The sequence below is a fragment of the Macrotis lagotis genome, chromosome X (assembly GCF_037893015.1).
Source record: "Macrotis lagotis isolate mMagLag1 chromosome X, bilby.v1.9.chrom.fasta, whole genome shotgun sequence".
Classification (NCBI taxonomy): domain Eukaryota; kingdom Metazoa; phylum Chordata; class Mammalia; order Peramelemorphia; family Peramelidae; genus Macrotis; species Macrotis lagotis.
In genome coordinates this window covers 553,681,981-553,706,124 of record NC_133666.1, presented here as the reverse complement: position 1 = coordinate 553,706,124, position 24,144 = coordinate 553,681,981, and the positions used below count along the sequence as shown (strand labels likewise).

At 34.2% G+C, this 24,144-nt stretch overlaps 1 protein-coding gene and 1 non-coding gene across 12 annotated transcripts in view; one reads left to right on the top strand and one right to left on the bottom strand.

Annotated features, from left to right (window-relative positions):
- VPS13B (vacuolar protein sorting 13 homolog B) overlaps positions 1–24,144 on the bottom strand; it is a 1,326,809-nt gene that overhangs the window by 1,063,079 nt on the left and 239,586 nt on the right. The gene's annotated exons all lie outside the window — the stretch shown is intronic.
- LOC141503746 (U6 spliceosomal RNA) lies at positions 20,589–20,697 on the top strand. Its single transcript, XR_012473068.1, has one exon. It is a non-coding gene; the product is annotated as a U6 spliceosomal RNA (small nuclear RNA).

Here is a 24,144-nt window from a genome sequence, read left to right as displayed (position 1 = left end):
TGTGGCCCTGGGCAAGCCACTTAACCCCATTTGCCTTATAAAAAAGAAAGAAAGAAAGAAGAAGAGCAGCATGTAAAAGGAGTTCTTTTGCAGCAAGTTTTATAGATAAAGGTCTCATTTTAAGATACAGGAGGATTGATTAAAAATTTTAAGAATAACATTCAATTCCCAATTGATAGTCAAAAATATGTGAATATGCAGTTTTCAAAGGAAGAAACTCAAGCTATCCAAAATAATGCAAAAATCTGTAATAATTACAAATTAAAATAACTGTGAATTTATATCTCTTGAATGGCAAAGATGATTTTTTTTAAAAAAAGGACATGATAAATGGTGAAAGGACAGTAGAAAAACAGATAATTCGCTACTAGTAAAACTATTTACTGGCATATCATTTACTTGGAAGTTTCTTACTGTGAATATAGTTTAAAGGACAGAAACCACTACAAGAACTACACATCAAAGAGATCAAAGAAAGAAGAGGATCCATATATACAAAAATATTTATAACAGCTTTTTTTGATAAGAATTAGGAAGTGAGAGTGTGTCCATCGATTGGAGAACAGTTAAATAAGTTTTATGTGTGAACATGGTGGAATATACATATGTATACTTATACACACATACATTTACATATATATGCTGTATATTCCTATATATAATTTTATGTGTGTATGCATGCATATGTGTATATGTGTGTATGAACAACAAAGTAAAAATAAACTACTTTGAAATATTTAGGAAATCTGACTGATTCAATGAACAACCATGACTTTCAAACGACTTACGTTGACATTTCATAAAGAAGTGATAGCAATGGATTTTTTCTGTTTTGTTTCGACACAACAAAAATGGGATTTGGTGGTGGTGGCGGTGGGTTATTTTTGCTTGATGTACATGTATAAAGAGGAATCTAGGTGATGCAGTGAAGAGAGCACCAGATCTGGAATCAGGAAGATGTTAGCTCAAATCCAACCCTTAACATCTGCTAACTTTGTGTTCCTAGTAAGGTCACTTTAACCCTGTTTGCCTCAATTTCCTCATCTGTAAAATATGATAGAGAAAATGGCAAAGCATTCCATATCTTTGCAAAGACAACTCTAAAAGGAGTCATGAAGAGTGAGACTCGAATGAACAACAGCAACATGGAGCAGCTAGGTGGCAGAGGCGGCTAGGTGGCGCAGAGGATAGAGCACCAGTCTTGGAGTCAGGAGTACCTGAGTTCAAATCCGGCCTCAGATACTTAATAATTACCTAGCTGTGGGGCCTTGGGCAAGCCACTTAACCCCATCGCCTTGTTTAAAAAAAAATTATTTTGTTTTTTCTTGTCCTTTCAATGGGGTCTAAGAGAAGGTCGGAGAAAGAAATGGTAGACATGTGCAGGCATGTAGGTAGCAAGAAAGCAGTTAAGTAGACCAGAAGAGACTAATGAGTAGTGAGAGAACAGAAAGGTCAACTTAGAAGAAAGGATGGAATGGAGAAGTATCACATCTTCATGTGAGATAGAAATGAAGAGGTCATGGTTGGGGGCAGAACCAAGATGGTGAAATAAAGGCAGGGACTTTCCTGAGCTTTCCACCAGACCACTCCAAATACCTCTAAATAATGACTCTTTACAGATTTTTAGATTGGCAGAACCCACACAAAGACTTGAGTGAAACAATTTTCCAGTCCAAGGCAACTTGGAAAATCCAGGGGAAGAGTCTCCTGTAGAGCGGTGCTGGCCATTAGGGAAGAACCAGCTCCAACCATCCAAGAGACTGTGGGGCACCTGGGTCAGTGACAACAGTGACAGTTTCCAGATCTATCAGCCCATACATTGCCCAAGGACAACTTGGAAGGTCAGCAGAGAAAGTCTGTTGTACTAGGGTGAGACTGAAGCACAATCCAGCAAAAGCCTCAGCATCACAGCCAGGACCCCAGAAGACCAGGAGCAGGCCTCAGGAGTCACTGAAACAACAGAGGCAGCAGCTTCCAGAGCTCTCAGGCCACAGATAGTTAAAGGGTCAGAAGGAGATTACAAGGTTCTCTGCTATCAGTGAGATGGGACTCTATTGCTTTGCCCATACTCAGATTTGGGTCGTAGTCTGGGCCCCAGTCCTAGCAAGAAGAACAGAATCACCACAGAACTTACTGGCATAGAGAAGGAGGGATCCTCCTCACAGTTCCAGGGCAAAGGTCAGGAGTGGAGTTATAACCTCTCCTTAGATCTTAAGACTTTGGAAGAATTGAAAACTTGCAAAAAACACCAAATGTTTGGGACAGTGTGTCTTCCACCCTGGAAGCAGAGCCCTATTTTCCCTAAGAGTTAAAATCAAGTCATAGGCTGGGGAAATGAGCAAACATCAGAAGAAAAAAAATCTAACCATAGACAATTTCTATCTTTATAAGGAAGATCAAATTAAACACTCAGGAGAAGATAACAGAGTCAAAATTTCTGCATTCAAAGACTCCAAGAAAAATATGAATTGGTCTGAGACCATGGAAGAGCTCAAAAAAAAAAGATTTTAAAAATCAAATAAAAGAGGGAGAAGAAAAATTGAGAAGACAAAAGTGACGTGGGAAAATAATGAAAACTGTTGCAGCAGCCTGGTGAAGAAGATATCACAAAGACAGAGGTAAAAGAAGAGATACTGGAAGATGGTATCTGACTACTATGGTGTAAGAAGGGGAGAAGAAAGCACTCCCAGTAAATGGCCTCAATTTTTTCAGTGAGATATAAGGTAACAAGGAGGGAGATCAATGGAAGCTTTGAGGCAGGCTGAATAAATTTGGAAAAGCTTTATCTGGCACCTTTACAAAAACTGACAATATATTGAAACATAAAGATGGCTTCAAAGAAAATGAAGAAAATCAGAACTACCCACACATCATATAAAAGTCATAATATAATTCCATTCAATTCAATAAATTATCTTTAAAAAAGGAACATAATGACAAAATAAAATTCTAAAGAACTGGGTGAAAAAACAAAATATTGAAACAATACTTATTATTATTATTTTTTAAAATGGATGAAATAGCATAGCAGAGTTTCTAGAATGAACCTTTAGTATTTCTGAAGAGAAAACTTTGAAGTAAATGAAATAATAACTTGATCAAAGTTACAAAGTATTTACACTAAATTCACATAAATTTCAGTATTCCTACAAAAACAATCACGTTTTGCATAAATACTGACAATCTCAGCTATTTGGTGAAATAATCATTGCTAATATGTAGGTCACACAATTTGAAATTAACACTACCACTCTAAACCTCTAATAATTAAAGAAATGCAAGTTAAAGCAACTCTGAGTATCCATTTGAAACATGAGACTTGCAAAGATGACAAAAGTGTAAAAGAAAAATTTAGGAAGGGCTGAAGGAAAACAAGTATTTAGTGAAAGCTTTGAATTGGCTTAGTCACCCTTAGACAATTTGGAACTATGCCCAGGAAGTTACCAAAGTGTGTATTCCCCTTGACCCAGCTTTTTAACTCCCAAACATACCCCAAAGATATTTAAGAAAAAAGAGATGTAAAGAAATTTAAAAAAAAAATTTTTAGAGTAACTTTTTTCAAGGTAGCCAACACTTGAAAAACCAAAGGAAAGTTGACCTATTGGGGTATGGCTAACCAAACTGTGATAATATAAATAAAACAGAAGAATAATGTAACATAAAAAATTATAAATGAACAATTTTAGAGGACACTGGAAAGACTTTATGAACTTTATGAACTGAGAACTATTTAAACAGTGATAAAAAAAAATTTATGGCAAAACTTTGAAAGATACATGTCCAAAAGAATGAAGATCTAACATGACATTGCTGAAAGAGGAGTGATAAACTTAAAAAGGGGGAAGAGACATGCATTTTTTTTAGACTCACAGTGTTCGATGCAACTCTCTCAGACTGTAAATTTTAGAGATATAACTATACTGCATTGGTAGATTTCCTCATCCAGGAGTTCCTAACAACAATGAAATTCATGTTCAATTCCTACCCTCTCCCATAATAAATATATGAATTAACCTTGTTGTTTCTCCATTGTTCTCAAAATAACCAAGACACCAGGTGATGCCATGACAAGCAAGTAAATTTTCATCTGCAACCCTCCCCACCCCCATTCATGTTGTGCAAAGCACCTAGCCTTTCTCCACCACAGCTATCTTCAGTAGTCAGATATGGTTCAAGACAACTGGAGATGGCCCTCATGAATTAATCTATACAGCAGTGAAAAGGTCTTGTCTTTCAGAAGCACAAAGATGACTCTCCTCCTTTTATTTCAATCCTACCTACAAAATATTTTTTAGTCTCTTCATTAAACTCCTATCCTAGAATCAAATGCAGGAATGATTACCTCTACCTCTCCCAAATACAAATAACTCTTAAACTATATAAAACAAATCATATCTACTCCAGGAAACCCTCTCAGATTAATCAACAGACAAATTTCTCTTCTCCTCACCGCATCCAATAAAACACCCAAATGGTTTTTTTTTGTTTGTGATAATCATAATAATAGTTCACTTTTCTTAGAGTAGCACTACTTAATAAAATAGGCATGTTGAATATAAAAATTAAATAACTATTTTGTTGATACCGGGGGGGGGGAGTACAAAGTGTCTACTTCATGAAGGGTATCTACACCCTTTTCAAAATATTCAAATACCCTGGAGAAAATCAAGTTTTCCAGATCACTGCATGGTACCCGATGCAGCTATGAAAATAACTACTAGCTCGTGTGTTCAAGACCTTAAAAAAATCAGTATAGGCTTAATACAAAACTGAAAGAACTTAAATTAATTCTTAAAACTTTGCTCTTTTATTTCTCTTGTACTGAGTATTTCTGAAAATTATTTTTGGAAATCACCAGTCCAAGTTTATACTAGCTACAGGGGATCAACAGAAAAGAAAAGGTTGGTAATATTAAATATGGTGGCAAAAAACACATATAAACATTCTTTGGATGGGTCAGATGCTTTCTATTTCATTATTTTCCATAATCAATTATGCTAATAACCCAAAAGGTTTATCTTGAAAAAATAAGAAAGATTAAAGAAATTAATAAAATTCTCTGTGCCCACTAAAAACAGGAGCTATAACAAAACAAAATTTTAAGTGTTTCAAAGTAATATTAAAATTTATATATGCAGTGTAAATAAGTGATAAACAGAATCACATATTAGTACACAAAAGAAAATATAAAAGGAACCTTGTTTCCTTCTTTAAGCATAATGTATCTCACTACCAAGTTACTAGCAATTTTCATATACTGTACTGTGTCTAGATTGACAGTTTCTTACACCAGGAGGATATTAACCTTTAATCCCTGAATCATTAAAGAAGTGTTTGCAGGAATATTTTTAGCCTCTTTATCTGGTCAAAGCACTGGAAGCTAAGTGGTATCTGTACAAACCAATCATTTCACCAGCAGTTTTATATTTCTTTAAAGCCTACTATAAAAAGCACCTGCCTACAGTGAGTAATGGAGTTTTATATTCATTGCACTCAGGAACAGCGTATGTAACCTATTCCATTTTCCTCCCTTGTGGAATATATTTCAGCTTATATTGTACAGCACATTACCAATGCATATAAAGACTCTCTGATCAGCAATTTGAATTGCAAACAGCAACCCGCCTGAGTGCTTCTTCCTCTTCCCCCAAATAAAGTCAACAAGTCAAATTAAAACAATATTTTAGGTGCTAATCTTACCTTTGTAATAAATATACACAATATAAGTATGCATATTAACATATTAACTATGTATATTGTACTAGCTCTGGTAAAAGACACCTTAGTGGGGCAGCTAGGTGGCGCAGTATGACAGAGCACCGGCCGTGGAGTCAGGAGGACCTGAGTTCAAATCTGTCCATACACTTAACAATTACCTAGCTGTGTAACCTTGGTTAACTATTTAAACCCATTGCCTTGCAAAAACAAACAAACAAACAAAAAACACATTACTGTCTTTTTTTTTTCAGAGGAATAATAAAATTTGTAGTTAGTGGTCAAACACATTTTGTACACTCCATCCAGGAGGCTATCTCACAGGCTACCTCAACAAAGAACATACTTCTGAGCAACATGATGTTAAAATTATTGTGACTGCCCTGGGAAACAAAACTGAGATAATTTTGGCTCTTGAAGACTCATAAGAGAATGAGAATAGATTGTGCTTTAAGGTGGTCTTAAAATACACTTTTAAGTCCTTCTTTGTACATAAATATTCTGATCATTATCTTAACGGCTATAATAAGAATGAATGGAAATGATCTTATTGTGGTTAGTTTAAGTCAAAAATATTTATTAAATAAGTATTGCTGTACTGTACTAGGAAGAAAAAACACATAGAGGGGAAGAATAAAGGGGAACAGGTAAGGAAAGATACTAGAAATATTCTTAGCTATATTACTATGCTTATTTTTACAGTCATAACATATTTAAAAGATAAAAAGTAAGAGGCAACAGTTCCATACTGCCCCTTGGTAGTAGCCTACCAAACTGAACTCTCCCTCTATGACATACAAGACCAACAGGCATGAGAGAAGCTGTCTGCCAGCAGTATTCATTCAATAAATATTTACTGAATCCATATATTGTACAAGGTAGATCTCACAGGATACAGAGGCATAGAGTGTAACATCAAGAAATTTTAAATATAGTTAGAGAAAGATGATTTTTAGAAAAGAAAACACACTGCAAAGCTTCCTCAGATGAGCAGCCATCAAATACTGAAATATCAGAAGAATAAAAAGCAGCAAAAGTAAAATTAAAACACAGACATCTCTAGATAAAAGGCATTACAAGTGAAGTTCCCAACTCAAATTGGGTCAATATTTAAGAAGTAGGCACAGCAGAAAGGGCACAAAATGCAAATATCTAAATTTCGTAATACTAGGCTAGATGACAAGAAGAAAAATAACATATCCCAAAGATTCAATTTCCTCATATATAAAATAGAGTTGTCATTTGAGATAATTCAAAGGGATGACATGAAAAGAATATTTGTTTTTAATCTTAAGCAATCTTAAACAATTAATCTTAAAAGATATGAGCTATGAGCATAAAGGTGGTAAAACTGTAATCAAAGAGGGGCAACTAGGTGGCACAGTGGATTAGAGCACCAGACCTGGAGTCAGGAGTACCTGAGTTCAAATTCGACCTCAGACCCTTGAAAATTACCTAGCTATGTAGCTGTGGGCAAGCCACTTAAACCCACTGCCTTGCAAAAAAAAAAAAAAAGATTAACCCTTTTATTTCCTCCCAGCCATTTTCAGCCCAAAGATGGGCATAAATTAATAGCAGTAGAAGTATTTCCTCTGTCCCTTTCAAGATTCTACTACTCAAAGGAGACTAGACTAGGACTGAAAGAAAGATGAGCCTCTGGACATATAAAGGAGGGTGGGAAATGAGGGTGTTTATAACATTATTAAAAAGTCAAATATGGCAAAGCAAAGAAACAACATCCATAAAGTTTTAAAATTTATTCTATCATTAAAATTTTAAATTTACTCTATCATAAAGAACTAAAAAAAATCTGCCAAATATTGATGCCAAATAAAGATTTCTCACTCAAGTACTTATGTTACCTCCAAATCATGAGACTTACTTTTAGTCGATATGAACACAAAAAATCCAATACTTTTCTTTCTCATGTGCTATATAAATTTCAACAGATCTCACTACTTCGTTAGTCTTCCATTAGTCTTCACCAAGGTAACGTAAAGTGACTTTTTTTTTCCTGTTTAATTTTCTGATAAAGTACTTACATGATCTAATACTGGCTGATATATCATGCTAATTCAGATTATTCTGACAATTTTTTTCAGTTCACAGCTTTTTGGATGAGATATTTCACAGCCTTAATCTTTGGATTATACTTTTCTAAAAGATGGTTTGTTTCATAGGATCATGTTCTAAAGACAATGAAAAAAAACAACAGCAACAACAAAAACAAAAGGATAATCTGTTTAATTGTACTAGCTCTGGGAAATCTTTTCTGCACAAAAATTTCTGTACACATTCCACATTATTTAGTATTGAAACTTGTAACATGTCTAATACAAGTTTCTTTTTAAAGCAGATCTATACAGAGATAAGGAAAAATGTTTATCTGCAGAAACAATTTTGGCAAAAAAAGTAGTATTCAAAATTTCAAAAGTAAAAATAAATGCAAGTTTAGCTTACTGACCTGGGAAGTGCATTACTGTTCCTTAACTTTTTAAAGCGAAAATGTTTACTATAATCATTTCTACCATTCAAGTCAGTGTGGTTTTTTTTAATATCACTACCTTTTAAATATCATAGCAGTTTGAGGACATGTTCACATAAGGGCACAACTATTCCTGTGAGTTTCAAAGAATTATTTTATTACTTGGGTAAATTTGTGAGAAAGCAGTTTATATGAATGCCAGTTGTACCTCTTTGGAGAGGAGGATGTAAACCTATTTAGTGATCTGCCTTTCTCTTTCATCTTGTCTCTAGTTTCTGTGTAGATTTATAATGTTCATTGTTTCCAATTTTAACAAATCACCTAATGGCAGAAAGGAAAATATGTTAACCTTGGAATTATTTGCAGTTGGAGAAATCTCTTTTGTCTGGCCCAAGCTGGGTCTGCAATCTGTTTTAAACACAGATTGTCTGTCTTTCGTCTGACAGCCACCAAGCTGCACAAATTACTTTCTGCCTGTTCACCTGTTTGCAGCTGCGGCTGTAAGCTCAAGATTCTGCAGTTTGACTTGAGCAACCACTTCAGGATTGATGACATGTGCTGCTGATAAACTGAGCAATTTGAAGAAATTACTGGCTATAGTTATTGAAAGCCATCTGGGCATGAGCTGAGCACTAGAAGCCTTCAATCATGTGTTTGCAACCTGCAGTGGCGGCAGCAGTGTTTGAAGTGATACCTTCCTAGAAGAAGGTCGGCCCTGGCACTAAAGAATCAAGAAAGTGATGGAATATAATCACTCATGAGAATAATAAAAGAGAATATCCACTAGGAACTATAATTCGAAGTTTAGTCTTTTCTTCAAAAGTTTTTTTTGGGGAAAAGGTGAGGAATGAACTTACACTAAGAATTCAGATTTCCTATTCCACCTCACAAAGGGAGGGTTTTTTCCTTTACCAAATCAACATGCTTTCCACCCTCCCCCATTGCACATAATTATTGGAACTCTATCAGCTTCTCTGAATTTCTCTGTCAATTTGTTTTCAACAAGGTGATTTAGCAGAATTACTTATGAAATCACTCATATCAGCTATAAAGAGAAGGTTTTTTAGGTGTTTTATATGTGATCATTTTACCTCCTCACATAATTTATAAATTTGTGATTTGGGGATGAAAAACATTGGATAATACAAGGTCTTGGTGATTCAACATTTCTTTTAAAATGAGGTAGAATTAGTGAGGACAGTTAGGCCAGAAAACCACTTCTGTAACATTATAATGCAGTTCATAAATACTACTCTGAAAGAATATAATCCATCTCTGAAAGAATATAACACATAACGAGAAGCAGTGTTCAAATTAAAACTGACACAAGATGTAGGATCATAGGCAAGACACTTTAAATCTTCAGAGAACTGTCACAGACCAGGGAGAGATTAGATATACTGTGTTCTGGGGACAGGGTATGTTTTTCCCATTCCAGACACAGATGAAATCATATTTAATGTATATCTAATTTTCATATTTATATATGTACCATTTCAAATAACAATAATCATCACTAATAACTTAGACACATTTATATTAAGACTAGGATTCTATAGAAATAACCAAAACATTAAAAAGATACATTAATACATTTTCACATATTTTAGCATTACTCAAATGTACAGATTGAATGGGGGAAAAAATTGCATTACTCTGAAAGCATATTCAGAAGCTGCCTAACCAAGAATATAGCATTAGTTCTGATAAACAACTGGTCACTTTCCCCCATACTTCTACATTTGTATAAATCACCTCAAAAGCAAAGAGATTAATAAGTTAAATAAAAGATGATAAATATAATTTAATAAAAAATGGCAATAACATATATATGACTAAAAATTTCTCTTTGTGTGTAATTATATCAAACAGAATAAAATGTTAATTTTCATTGAAAAATGTCCTTAAAAGATATGGCACTTCTTTATTCTACAAAAAAAAGTAAGCTGTCATTAGTGAGATCACACTACAATTTCTTAACAACAAAAATTGACTAAATCAGACACTATCTAAGGGGATAGTAGTGTAACCCAAACAATCACCACCAAAAGCAGAAACTATAGCTAAAAAATGCAAAAAAAGAAATTTGAAAAGTTATTGTGTCTACAATCAATCTTCTATGTAAGTTTAATTCAATTCCTGGCCCCCAATGTCTTATTTCAATTCATAAATTATCTCATTTGAAAGAAATATCGAGAGAGACACACAAAATAATAAGAAGCAGAACATTCTTTAAATTCATCTCAAAACATTGTTATATAATAGTGATAATCTTGACACCCGTATATTTAGGGAAAATTCTTTTTTTAAATATAATGTCATGAATTTCTAGAACAAATTTGCAAGAGCATCGCTAAAATATACAGTATGGGCACATGCTTTATTCTGAAAACTTTAGACCTGTTAAAAATTAAATGCATTTTAAAAATAGTATGAACAAAACTTTAAAGTTATCTAACTATATAAATGCAGCTTTCATGGTTCTGAACCCATAAATTATATTCAACCTAAAGCTAACTGAATTGAGCCAACAAAAAAAGATATGTATCATTAATCCATTCAATAAATCAAAGCTTTATCATTACTTACATGCAATAATAACCTATCAATAAAATCTTTATTACACATTAGCATACTACTGAAGAAATGGCTTCTGTGCTATCTTTCTTGTTTAACCGTATCATGAGTTCATAATTTTTTTAGCATAAGCTTTTATTTTTAAAGGGCTAAGTCGTGAGAACATTCTTATGTATCACTTCATAATTCTTGACACCAAGTATATATAAAAAGATTAGACTTTATTTGGTATAAAATCAGTTGGCAGTTTCACATCTGTGCAATGCAACCTAAATATACCAGCTGGCATCTCAAACACACACACATATGGACTTCAAAACAGAAACTTCCTGATTTGCAGCACTGCCAGGGTAATTGTGTATCCTCGGCATACTACAGCTATTTTTCAGGCCCCTGCAGGTGTGCACTGCACATAAACACACAGCTGTAGCCTAGCAAGCCAAGTGTTCCATCAAACACATAAAGGGAGACCTCAGCAGTTGGATTAGTCATCTCGGCAACAGGTCCGGGGAGAACAATATGGGTTAGTATTTTTGGAAAAAGCATGGATGGTAAATTTATGATTATGCTAGCCTTACCAAATAACTGCTGGATTGTGTCATTTTTTAATGCAATGTCTACTTATTAAAGTTTTGGTTAGAATGGCTAGAGAAGACTGAGAATTTTTTAGTATTTATGAACTATAAGAGAGAGAGTTTTTATATCAAATCATTTATTTAAGAATAATATGTTAAAACATTTCCATACTAGATGCTGTTTTTTTGACAAATAATATAATGATTTGTATTGAATAAAACATACATATCACCGGAATCAATTATAGGTGGCATATCAAATATTTTTGCAAATTATCCAAATAATTTGTTGTTTATTGTAATTCCAAGACATTTTCCTCTTGGTATGGATATGTTGTTTCTAAAGTATATTCCAGGTTATAGTGATCAATCAAAACTTCTGGAAACCTCAGTTTCCTTATTTGTACAAATCACAAAATTTGGAGATCAAATGAGGTTTGGGGCAAACAAAAAAGTTATATAAATGTAAACAATTATTAAATAGAGAACTGTGAATGTCAACATCAATTAACCTAATATCACAGGGTCTGGCAGATAGTAAATAACTATTCTTAAATTCATTGTGAAAATACAGCAAAAAATTATTATCCTAAAAATACTTTCTTGTAGACAATTATGACTACATTAAATTAAAAAGCTTTACACAGACAAAACCACTATAACCAAGATCAAAAGAAATATAGTAAATTGGGAAACAATTTTTACAACTATTAGTTCTGACAACAGACTCATTTCTAAAATATACAGAGAACTGAGTCAAATTTTTAAAAAGACAAGCCATTCCCCAATTGACAAATGGTCAAAGGATATGCAAAGGCAATTTACAGATGAGGAAATCAAAGCAATCCATAGTCATATAAAAAAACTGCTCTAAATCACTAATTATTAGAGAAATGTAAATTAAAGCATCTCTCAGACTGGCCAAAATGACCAGAAAGGGCAATGAGCAACATTGGAATGGATATGGGATATGTAGGACACTAATATATTGTTGGTGGAGCTGTGAATTCATTCAGCCTTTCTGGAGAGAACTTTGGAATCATGCCCAAAGGGCAACAAAAATGTTCATACCCTTTGATCCAGCAATACCACTACTGGGTCTATACCCTAAAGAGATTATGAAAAATGGTAAAAATATCACTTGAACAAAAATATTCATAGTACAAAAACATTCATAACAGCCCTGTTTGTGGTGGCAAAGAATTGGAAATCAAGTAAATGTCCTTCAATTGGGGAATGGTTTAACAAACTGTGATATATGTATAACATGGAACACTATTGTTCTAATAGAAACCAGGAGGGATGGGAATTCAGGAAGCCTGGAAGGATTTGCATAAACTGATGCTGAATGAAATGAGCAGAACTATTAAGAACACTGTACACCCTAACAGCAACATGAGGGTGATGGTCAACCTTGATGGACGTGTTCATTCCATCAGTGCAACAATCAGGCACAATATTGGGGTATCTGCAATAGAGAATACCATCTGTATCCAGAGAAAGAATTGTGGAGTTTGAACAAAGACCCAAGACTATTACCTTTAATATAAAAAAAAAATTATCTTATTATGTAATTTTGCTATCTCTTGTACTTTATGTTTCTTCCTTAAGGATATGATTTCTCTCTCATCACATCCAACTTAGATGAATGCATACCATAGAAACAATGTGAAGACTAACAGACTGTCTTCTGTGGGAATGGGGGGGGGGGGGGTGCAAGATTGGGGGAAAAATTGTAAAATTCAAAATAAATAAAGTCTTTCCAAAAAAGCCCACTTTCTTGTTAATAACTTTTATTAACAAGATCTTTTTTTTGTGAAAAACACAATCCTACATTTTAAGAAAAACTGATAAATATTTTTGCAAAGTGAGAATTCTACTTGCAAAGTGAGAATTCTACATACTCTACCTCATAATTTTTAAAGAATAATCGAAGTTCACTTGGCAGCTACAGGAACATAACATATACATCAGAAAATGAAATTATATACAACTTTTTTTTCCTATCAAGTTTGTCATTTCAGTTCAATGAAATTTTGTTACCAGTAAATTTCATTGAACTGAAATGACAAACTTGATAGGAAAAAAATTACAATAGATTAGAGGATTTATTTATTGATGTCTGAAAAGAAATTTAAATACCCAAACATATAGGCCCACTAAAAATTCTGATTTCTCCATTAAGCTAATCAAGTAGAAATATGAACTGGATCATTATTTTTCTTAATTAAGGAAAGAAATAATGTCTGAGATGTGTACATGATTGAACTGATTTAGGTATGTCCAGTTTCTCTAAAATAAATTATTTTGAAATGAAATGTGTTTTTTTTATATTTTATACAATGATGCAGTATCTCACAAAAATCAGAAATCATTAATATTTAGTTAAAAATCTTTTCTCAAGAGTCAATACTCAGGGGCGGCTAGGTGGCATAGTGGATAAAGCACCCGCCCTGGAGTCAGGAGTACCTGGGTTCAAATCCAGTCTCAGACACTTAATAATTACCTAGTTGTGGGGCCTTGGGCAAGCCACTTAACCCCGTTTGCCTTGCAAAAACCTAAAAAAAAAAAGTCAATACTGCAGGTGATCAAGAATGTGCCCCTCCTTGCTTCTATAGTAAGATTCATGGGAGTCAAAGCAGCCTCAAAGGCGTCTTAAAAACTTTTTTCAATGGTCTATCGCCTATCAGACACAAATCATCTGAAGTGATGGGCTTTCCTCAAAGATATCTAGGGGTAGGCAATGCACTTTTTCTACTTGATACTTATCCAAAAAATCAACTAGTCTATTATTCCTAATTCTGTACTTTGGAATCTCATAAGGTAAATCTAATCCTTCTCATGTACTCAGTCCCTCAAACATTTGAAATCCTTTTACACTCTACTTTCTCACTTCTTTTAACTAAAGTCCATATGACTTGAATTCCAGTCAGTTGAGGCTGATTCAAACATATAAAACTTTAGATATGTTTTCTCAGTCAATAAAAAAATAATTGTCAAACTGTACTATCATCCAATCTAATATCACCTTTTTAAATTAGGATATCATGAGACTTTACAATCTGCTTTGTTGAAATGAAGTTACATTAGTTATATCTACTACATTCTCATGATCTACCCACCAAGAAAGTCTATCAAAAAAGAAATGATATTCTAACAAGACTTGTTCCCCATAAAAGCACAGTGTCTCTCATTATCATGTGTCTAATAGAATTGCTGCTGCTTCTTCTAAAGGTTCACAAATGATCTACTGGAAATGAATTCTATAGTTACGAATTCATCTTCTCTACTTTTTTTTTTTAAGTTTTTGCTAGGCAATGGAGTTAAGTGGCTTGCCCAAGGCCACACAGCTAGGTAATTATTAAGTGTCTGAGGCTGGATTTGAACTCAGGTACTCCAGACTCCAGGGCTGGTGCTCTATCCACTGCAGCACCTAGCTGCCCCTTCATCTTCTCTACTTTTAAAGAACAAAAGTACATTATTATGGAAAGGATATTTTACAAGGATATGGTATTGATTCAGAGGAAAACACTTCCCCATCTCTGAATTAGTAACAACAGAAAGCAGTCAGAGAGATGTCAAACCCAAAAAAGGACAGACTATTTGTGACCTCAACTTTGTATGCCTTAAGTAAGCCTTAATTCCCACCCAAAAATTATATCTTTAGGAGAGTTTAATTGACTTTTAAGAGAAAAGCTAGACAAATTTTTTTTCAAAATAGGTCATACTAGTTATCTATGAGTTCAGGAGGCAATTGATGATAGAGATTAAAAGAGAGATTGATTAAGATTAGGTATATATTCTAGATTACTCCTTCCCCTCATAGATTTTATAATCTGTTGGAGAATTGAATGAAGAGACATAAGTAAGACGTGGATGAAGAAGAGACTGTCACCCAGTTTTGGCAATTTTGCCCATTCTCAAACGTCCTTCACAATTTCAATTTCACACACACACACACACACACACACACACACACACACACACACAAATGACTGACAGCAAAGGAAGATGAGGCAAGTTGGTGGAATAGCAGGAAGAAATACAATTAATGTGCTGAGATAACTTCTCCACAAATATTTTTTAAGTGCTCCAGTACAAGTCCTCATTAGGATATTTAAGAGAAAAAAAAATCAGTGACACAGTCAGCATAGGAAACTAGGAGAAGGGTCTGGTCAGGGATGGTTGGGAGTGTAGTAGGGTTTCTGTTTATAGGATAATAGAGGAACAAGAAGAGTTCCAAACCCACATACAGAAAACCTGACCTTGTGCAGAAAGTGGGAAAAAATTATCACCTGGTAGTTCTGTCATTCACTAACTAGTTAACAATCACAGATTCAAAATAGTATGGCAGAAACTAGATCTAGACCAACATCTCATACCATATACCAAAATATGGTCAAAATGAGTATGTGATTTTACATATAAGCAAATTAGAGAGCATGAAATACTTTATCAAATCTATGCATAAGGGAAGAATATAGGATCAAAGAAAATATAGAGAGCATTACATAATGTAAATTAGATGATTTTGATTATATAAAATTAAAAAGGTTTTGCATAAATAATACTAATGCAAACAAAATTAAAAGGAAAGCAGAAAAAATGGCAGGAGGGGGTATGTAAAAGTATCTCTGACAAAAGCCTCATTTCTCAAAAACATAGAGAACCGAGTCAAATGTATAGGAATACAAGTTGTTTCTCAATTGATAAATGCTTGAAGAATATAGAGTTTTTAGATGAAGGAATTAAAGCTATCTATAGTCACATGAAAAAAAAATGCCCCAAATCACTACTGAATAGAGAAATACAAATCAAAATAACTCTACGGTTCTATCTCACACATCAGACTGGCTAAAATGACAAAAAAAGGAGTTGTGAGCTAATCCAAATCTAAACACTTTCATCTGTAAAAGAAGAAAGTAATTAATTGTATTTTATTTTATTTTATTATTTTTTTCTTTAGGTTTTTTACAAGGCAAATGGGGTTAAGTGGCTTGCCCAAAGCCACACAGCTAGGTAATTGTTAAGTGTCTGAGGCCAGATTTGAACTCAGGTATGCCTGACTCAAGGGCTGGTGCTCTATCCACTGTGCCAGCTAGCTGCCCAAGTAATTAATTGTAAATGTAAGATACTATCTCTCAAAAAAAAATTAAAACACAATTATACATCAAAACAGAAATCCTTGAAAACTAATGAAAAGATTAACAAAACTGAAATGAAACTAAGAACTGATTTGGGAAAAAAAAAGATAAAACATTAGCTAACTTTATTTTTTCAAAAGAAAACTAAATTACCAATATAAAAAAATTTAAAAGTGAAAAATTAAAATTAATTACTAAGAATTATTTCACCCAATTATATGTAAATTAACTTTGAGATCTATATAAAATAGATGAATGTTTACAAAAACAGGTTGTGCTCAGATTAACAAACAATAAGATGAAATAACCCAATCTCAAAAAAAAAAGTCCCACAAATTTAACACAAGTACATTACTAAAGGAAAAAAAAAAAATCACAGAATTAAATAGATTCACATACTATGACCAGGAATATAAGGCTCAGTCAATATTAGAAATCAGTAAACATATTAATACAGCAAACATATTAATACAAAGAACAAAGATTACAGGATAATGTCACTAGATGAGGATAAAACTTTTGAGACAATACAAGAGTTTCCTCTTAAAGCACTAGAAAACCATGGGAATAAATGGATCTTTAATATTATAAGAAGAATTTCTCAAAAACCAAAAGGCAATATTATCTTAATTGGGATAAACCAGCGGACTTTCTAAAAGATCTAGAGTACAACACGGATGTCCTTTATCACTATTAAATCACTGTTAGAAGTGCTAAAGAAATTGAGGGAATGAGTCTAGGTAAAAAGTAAACAAAATAATGACTTTCTGCAAATAATTTATTTTGCTTGGAGAATATCAGAAACAGCAAAAAAAACTAACAAAGATTACTGACAACATAAGTCAATTAATCTACAAGTTCTTTAGGAGCTGTTGTACACAATCAAATAAGACAATATATGTAAAGAATTTTTAATAATAGAAGGTCCTATATAAATGTTAATTCATATTAAATAATATATTGAAGCTTGAAGATCTGAACCTATAGTGCTAGATTTAGAGTCAGAATTTTACACCAAATCCCACAACTAACATATCAGTATGATGTAAATAGAGCCACATTTTTTCAAAGTCTAAAATGAGGTTATGTAAAGAAAGAATGAAGGGAAAAGAGCTTAGATTAGTGGACTTCTAGAGCCCTTTCTAGTTCTGGGTCTAAGATCATCAACAGCCAGAATCTTTATTATCCATTTTCCTCTCTTATTTTGGACATCCCATGATTCAGTCTTTCCAGGCTTATTTCAAATTATTACTCTTCATAAATTTTAAATCCTAGTAAAACTAGTCTACCAGCTGTTCCCTAAATTCAAGGTTCCATCTCCTGTCTCCAAGCTTTACCACAATGTTCCTCATGCCTGGAATACACTTCTTCCTCCTTTGCCTGCTTCCAGGTCAGTTGCCATTCACCTGGAAATGCCATTGCCAATCACTCTAACTGCTTTCTATTCACAAAGTATCTTTATTTATTTTTGTATTATGCTATATTCCCTACATAGAATACACTGTCCAGAGAGCAGAGAATATTGTCTTTTGTCTTTGTAAATTGAGAACCCTTATAAGCCATTGCCTTGCACAGAGCCAGTAGTTACTATTTGTTGAACTGAGGAAAACAATATCTGATAATCATTTGACAGAGATTAAAGGGGAAAAGAACTATGATTCAGTTTTATCTGTCATGCATTATCATTAAAACGTTCACATTTAGGAAACAAGCTTATCCATTTCCTATATAAACCTAAAAAGATTTTGTTCCCATGCTTAAAGTTTTTCTCAATTCTGAGCGGGGGCGGGAGGTGGAGGAGGTAGCAAAGAGGAAGAGGAAGGAGAAAGGGGAGAAGCAAAGGAAAGGGGAAAGACAACAGAAAAGGGGAGGAGGAAGGGGGAAGGGGAAGAGAAAGAAAAAGAAAGAAAAGAATCACCACTTTCAAGAGCTTATCTGCTACCAGGGGATGATAAACTATTCAGGCGAGTATGATTAAATCAAGGTAATGATTTAAGAAAAGGAAATAATAGATAATATTTTCCAGTATATTTGGACAGAGAAAAAAATAAAAATCAAATCACAGGATACAAAAATGCTAAAGAAAAGGAAAGTAAGTCAGAATTAAGGAAGGAATATTTCAGATTTAGAGATGGCTCTTGCAAACAAAAATAATGAGAGAAGGAACAGCCAAGTCTATGAAACTGTTACTTGCCCAGTTAGATTGAAAATAAAGCATATAGAGGGTAACATGTGAAATAAGGCTAAAAAGGTCAGTTGAAAACAGAATGAAAAGAGCAAAAAATGTCAAGCTTAAGAGCCTGTATTTTATACTGGAGGAGTCACCTTCTTCAAATTTTTGAAAAGTTTTAAATGAGGTCAGACATGTGCATTAAGAATATTACTGTGGAAGTTATATGATAGAAAATACATAAAAGACTCAAGGCAGGCTTCTAAACTGAAAAAGGTGTTTAACAGGTGGAGATTATTCTGCTACTAGCAATCATTTCGTTGAAACTTTTGTCAACATTGTTTGCATTGAGTTCTTACAGATGTCAACAATGGAAGAATTTCTGAATGCATTATTCCATTTTAGCCAATTCAGACTTAATCTAGAGGTGAAATATTTTCAATTTCAATCAACAAATGCAAGGATATTTACTACTACCAGATTACTACTACTCTGCAAAGCTATGTGTTTAAAACAAGTCTATAATTTTCTTCTTCTGCTTTATCTATTAGTTCTCATGTAACAGCACCATATTTTTCTCAAAAGAGTTTTGTCAGGGGTCAGCTAGGTGGCACAATGGATAGAGCACCAGTCCTGGAGTCAAGAGTACGTGAGTTCAAACCTGGCCTCAGACACTTAATAATTACCTAGCTGTGTGGCCTTGGGCAAGCCACTTAACCCCATTGCCTTCCAAAAACTAAAAAACAAACAAACAACAAAATAAAAGTTTTGTCAGGTCTTTTCCTAACCTATTTTGACAAACAGTATTAGTAATAATAGAATTAACTATCCTTTGAAAATTGGACTTTTCTCTATTTTTCATACATATATAATGCTTCTCCATCTCTGTTCCTGGGCAAGTTACGTCTAGTTCAAGTAATGATCCAGCTAATGAGAGGATCTTTTACTAATCCTGCTCACCTAGGAATTTTACATATTTACTCAAACATTTAATATTATTTAACAGTTTAGTTGGCTTAAGTTACCAGTTTTCTTAATGAATCTTGTCAGTGGATATTATTATTGGGGGGAAAAATTTCCTCCATTGCAGTCATAAAATGAAAATACATCAAAACTATTGTCTGTCCCAAGAAATTTACATACTACTGTATATGCCAATAAGTTTTTAGAAAGCAAATAATAAGTCCATTAATCAGTCAGTCACCAAACATTTATGAAGTGCCTGCCATGTGGCAAACAGCACTGGGAATACCAAAAAGGTGAGGGAGAGACAAAAGATAGTCCCTGCCCTCAAGAGGGGGGGGAAAACAAATAAATAATTATGTACATCAAGCTATATGCAGAATAAACAGGAAATAAATAAAAGAAGAAAGATAAGAGAATTAAAAGGCAACCAGGGAAATTTCTCAATCTCTAGCAGCTAGGTGGCACAGTGGGTAGAGTACCAGTTCTGGAGTAAGGAGGGCCTGAGTTCAAATCCAGCCTAAGACATTTACTACCTTATAAGTCACTTAACCCTGACTGCCGCATCCAGGGCCATCTCTAGTCATCCTGATTGACATTTGACCACTAGATTCAGATGACTCCAGAGAAGAAAGGAAGGTAGTGACTTAGTCCAACATCCCCTCACTAAAATCTAATTCATGTCCTGTCATGGTGTCACTTCCTTGATGTCATGGTCTTCTTCAAGGACAAACATCATCATCATCATCATCATCATCATCATCACCACCACCTGTAGAAGATAGGATTTTAAAAGAAGCCAGTGAAACCAGTAATTGGAGATGAAGAGTAAAAGCATTCCAGGCATAAACAAGAGACTGAAAAACTTCCCAGACCAAAGAGATGGAAGTGAATCACTGGCTCAAGAGGTGGGAGGTAAGGTCTAAGAAGCCTGGAAAGGTAGAAGAAGACTATGTATGGTGCTCACTTCGGCAGCACATATACTAAAAAATTGGAAGGATACAGAGAAGATTAGCACGGCCCCCACACAAATAAGACTATGTATGCTAAGTTGAGGATTTTGTAATTGAGTATCTAATGAGGATGGAGAGATGGTTGACAAGGTCAGACAAGATAAAAGGAAGCCATGAGACTTCCACATCTAGACATGCACCAAAGAATTTTGGTGACTGAATGGAGGATAGATTAGAATGGAAAGACATCTGAGGCTTCCGATAGGCAACTTGCAAAAGTCCAGGCATAAAGTGATGAGGGCTCATGCTACAGTAGTGGCAGTGCTGGAGCAGAGAAGAGGATATATCAAGAGATATTGTAAGGGTAAAATCAACAGATTACATAGGAAGGGTGACAGGGAGTGAGGGGTTGAGGAGGGCACCTAGGTTGTGAGCCTGAGAGGCTGCTAAAGTAATAGGGAAAGGGGTAAGGAAGATGGTATGAAGAAAAAGATGAGTTCCATTTTGGATATGTTGAATACAAGATTATATAAAATGTCTAACATGTCTACTCTATCCTTCAAGCTGTCTGAAAGGCAATGGGGGATGTAAGTTTAGAGGTGAGCAGAGAGGCTGGGGAAGGACAGATATATCTGAGAATCATCAGGAAGAGAAGAAAATTCATAGGAATTGATAAGCTCTCAAAATGAAGTAATACAAAGGGAGAAAAGAAGAGGAGGGTCAAGGACAAGAAAATACTGTGGGGACACCCACAGTTGAGTTTGATCTTGATGAGGATACAGAAAAGAAAACTCAGAAAGAGCAGTCAGACAGACAGGAGAAGAACCAGGAGAGAATGATGCTCCCAAAAAAGAGATGACCGTAGTGTTACCTTGGACTTTGGAAACAACCCTGTTGTACTGTATGAGTATTGTATGAATTTTTAAAAAGAATCAAATACTTTTTAATTTAAAATAAAAATAAAAGAATCAAAATTTCACAAGCACTAACTTTCTACAAAGTCACCTGAGAAAGCAGTATAGTTATTCTAATGGTATTGTCAATACTTAAAATACAGGAATTTTTCTTTTGGTATTGACTTTAGAGACAACATAAAATAAAATAATCATAACTCATCTTTATCACCACTCCCCAAAATTCACAGGACTGCTTATCATTAATGATGGCTTTTACTATTTCCAAAATTCAGATACTCAGAGAGTGATTTTGTGCCAAACACTGAGGCTTTGAAGACAATTGCAAAAGAACCCCCCCCCAAAAAAATACTATAAACAATGGCAGCTTGCTGGAATCTGGGGGGAAAGGAATAAGCATTTATCTACTGGCTGTGTGAGAGACACTGTGCTAAATGCTTTCTGATATTATCTCATTTGGTTTGCACAAGAGCCCAAGATGGGCTCCCCATTTTACAGCTGAAAAAATCTGTTTTGCGTTAAAGAGCTAGTTAAGTGCCTGAAGCTGAATTTGAACTCACGTCTCCCTGACTCTGGTTAGAGCACTTTAGCCATAGCACCACCTAGACTATTAAATGGGTAAATTTAAATACTCTGACACAGTGTTTAATGATCCCATCCTCGAGCTCAAGAATATTCGTCTCAGAAATTCATCTGTGCACTGCTGTGTTTTAAGAGCATCCTCTAGGTAAATATTTTTATTTAATCAGCACATGCCTAAACATTAAAGGTTCAGGAATTCTTACTGTAACACCAATGGACAGCTCTCTATGACAATGAGAAATTTCACAACCTCAGTTTTCCCAGCTCATAATGAAAAAAATGAAACTAAGAAAGTAAATGTTAAAGTTCTTTTTAGAATATCTAGATAATAATTAATAAAAGACAACTATAAAATCCTACTGGGATTATAAATTTCAAGCAACCAAGAACACATTTACATGTCTGTTACATATATAAAAAGGCAAAAATCAAAAATAGTTTCTGCTTTCATAGAGCTCACAATCCAGTTTGGGGGGGGGGGAATAGAAGGGATGGGACCAGCAAGGACAACAAATGAATGTATTTATATCTAGCAAATCAACACAAAATTATTTAGGGGTAAAGATCTTTATAACTAAGAGGAGCAGGAAAGGTCTCTTGGAAAAGGAACTTAAGCTGAACCTTGAAAGAAGAAAAAGAAGGATTCTGAGATAGAGAAGTGAGAAATAAATGCATTATAGGCATGAGAGATAGCCTGTGCTAAGGACCAAAGGCAAGAGAGAGAGAGCTGTGCATAAGAAATAGCCAGGATGCCAGTGTGGCTAACAGATAAAGGGGAGTCATATGCAATAAGATTAGAAAAGTATGTTAGTACTAAATTGTTCTGTGTTTAAGGGCCAAACACCTTATATATTTGATCATGGAAATTATGGGAAACCACTAGACTTTACTGAGTAAGAGAGTGGTATTTATGAAAATCATTTTGGCAACTTTGTGAAAGATGATTTGGAGAGGGGAGAGATCAGAGGTAAAGAGACCAATTAAGAGACAAATTTCACCAGTCTAGGCAGGAGGTGATGAGGGCCTTAACTAGGGCTGTGTTAGTTTGAATGGAAAAAGAGACAGATATTTTAGAGGTAGAAATGACAAGATTTACCAACTAACTTATTCTTTATCCCAACCAGAAAGAGTAGATGTTAAGTTCCAGAACCTAATTTCCCATTAAATTGTTAGAATTATACTACAACCATGATAATATAAACATGTCAATGGAAATCTAAGTCATAATCAAAGGAAAGATAGCTTAATTAAATATAGATTTGGCCACCAATCATTTCCTAACCTCAGAGTCACCTATTTACATGTTAAAGAAATGTTTTAATGAACCAGAACAAGAATGTTCATTTACATTTCATAAACTCTTTTAAAGCATAGAAGAAGCTTGTTTTTTCCCCAAAATATCCTAGTGCTGCATCAAATATGTATGAAATATGTAAAAAGGCAGGTGATCAAAAGCAGTAACTATGTAAATTCAGATTCCAATAGAAAACGTATGAAGTACTTTGGAAACTATGATTAAAAGCAATAGCATTATTAAAACAATACTTGACAATATCATCTTTTTAGAGAAGTCATTCATTATCAAAATAACATTGAAAAGAAAAGTTGAAAAATGATTAACATTTAGCTGTCAGAGAAAAATGTGGTTCTGCAACTGTATCAGGACAAAGCTAATTGATGCAATGACATCCAACCCAACAGGTTACAGAATACTACAGACATCTCACACTGAAAGGCATTTTTCTCTGTTCTCTACTCCCCTCTTTTTAAAAATACAGGCTGCTTTATAGGGTGATTGTAATAGGATACTATGATCATTGCTGATTGTAGCTAGAAACAGACCTTTCTAATCCATCTGCTCGCCACTTCAACAAATGCCATTAAAAACAACTTCATAAAACCATTACTGCTTCAGACTTAAAAGACATTATGTCAAGATTTTGGAAATTCCATTCACTTGATATCAGCAAGTGCACTATATGTTAGGTTTATCATTAAAGTAAAGTCCATGAGAACTGTTTTCCAGACTTGAGTTAATGCTTCTATGACACATTTGGCCAATGAAA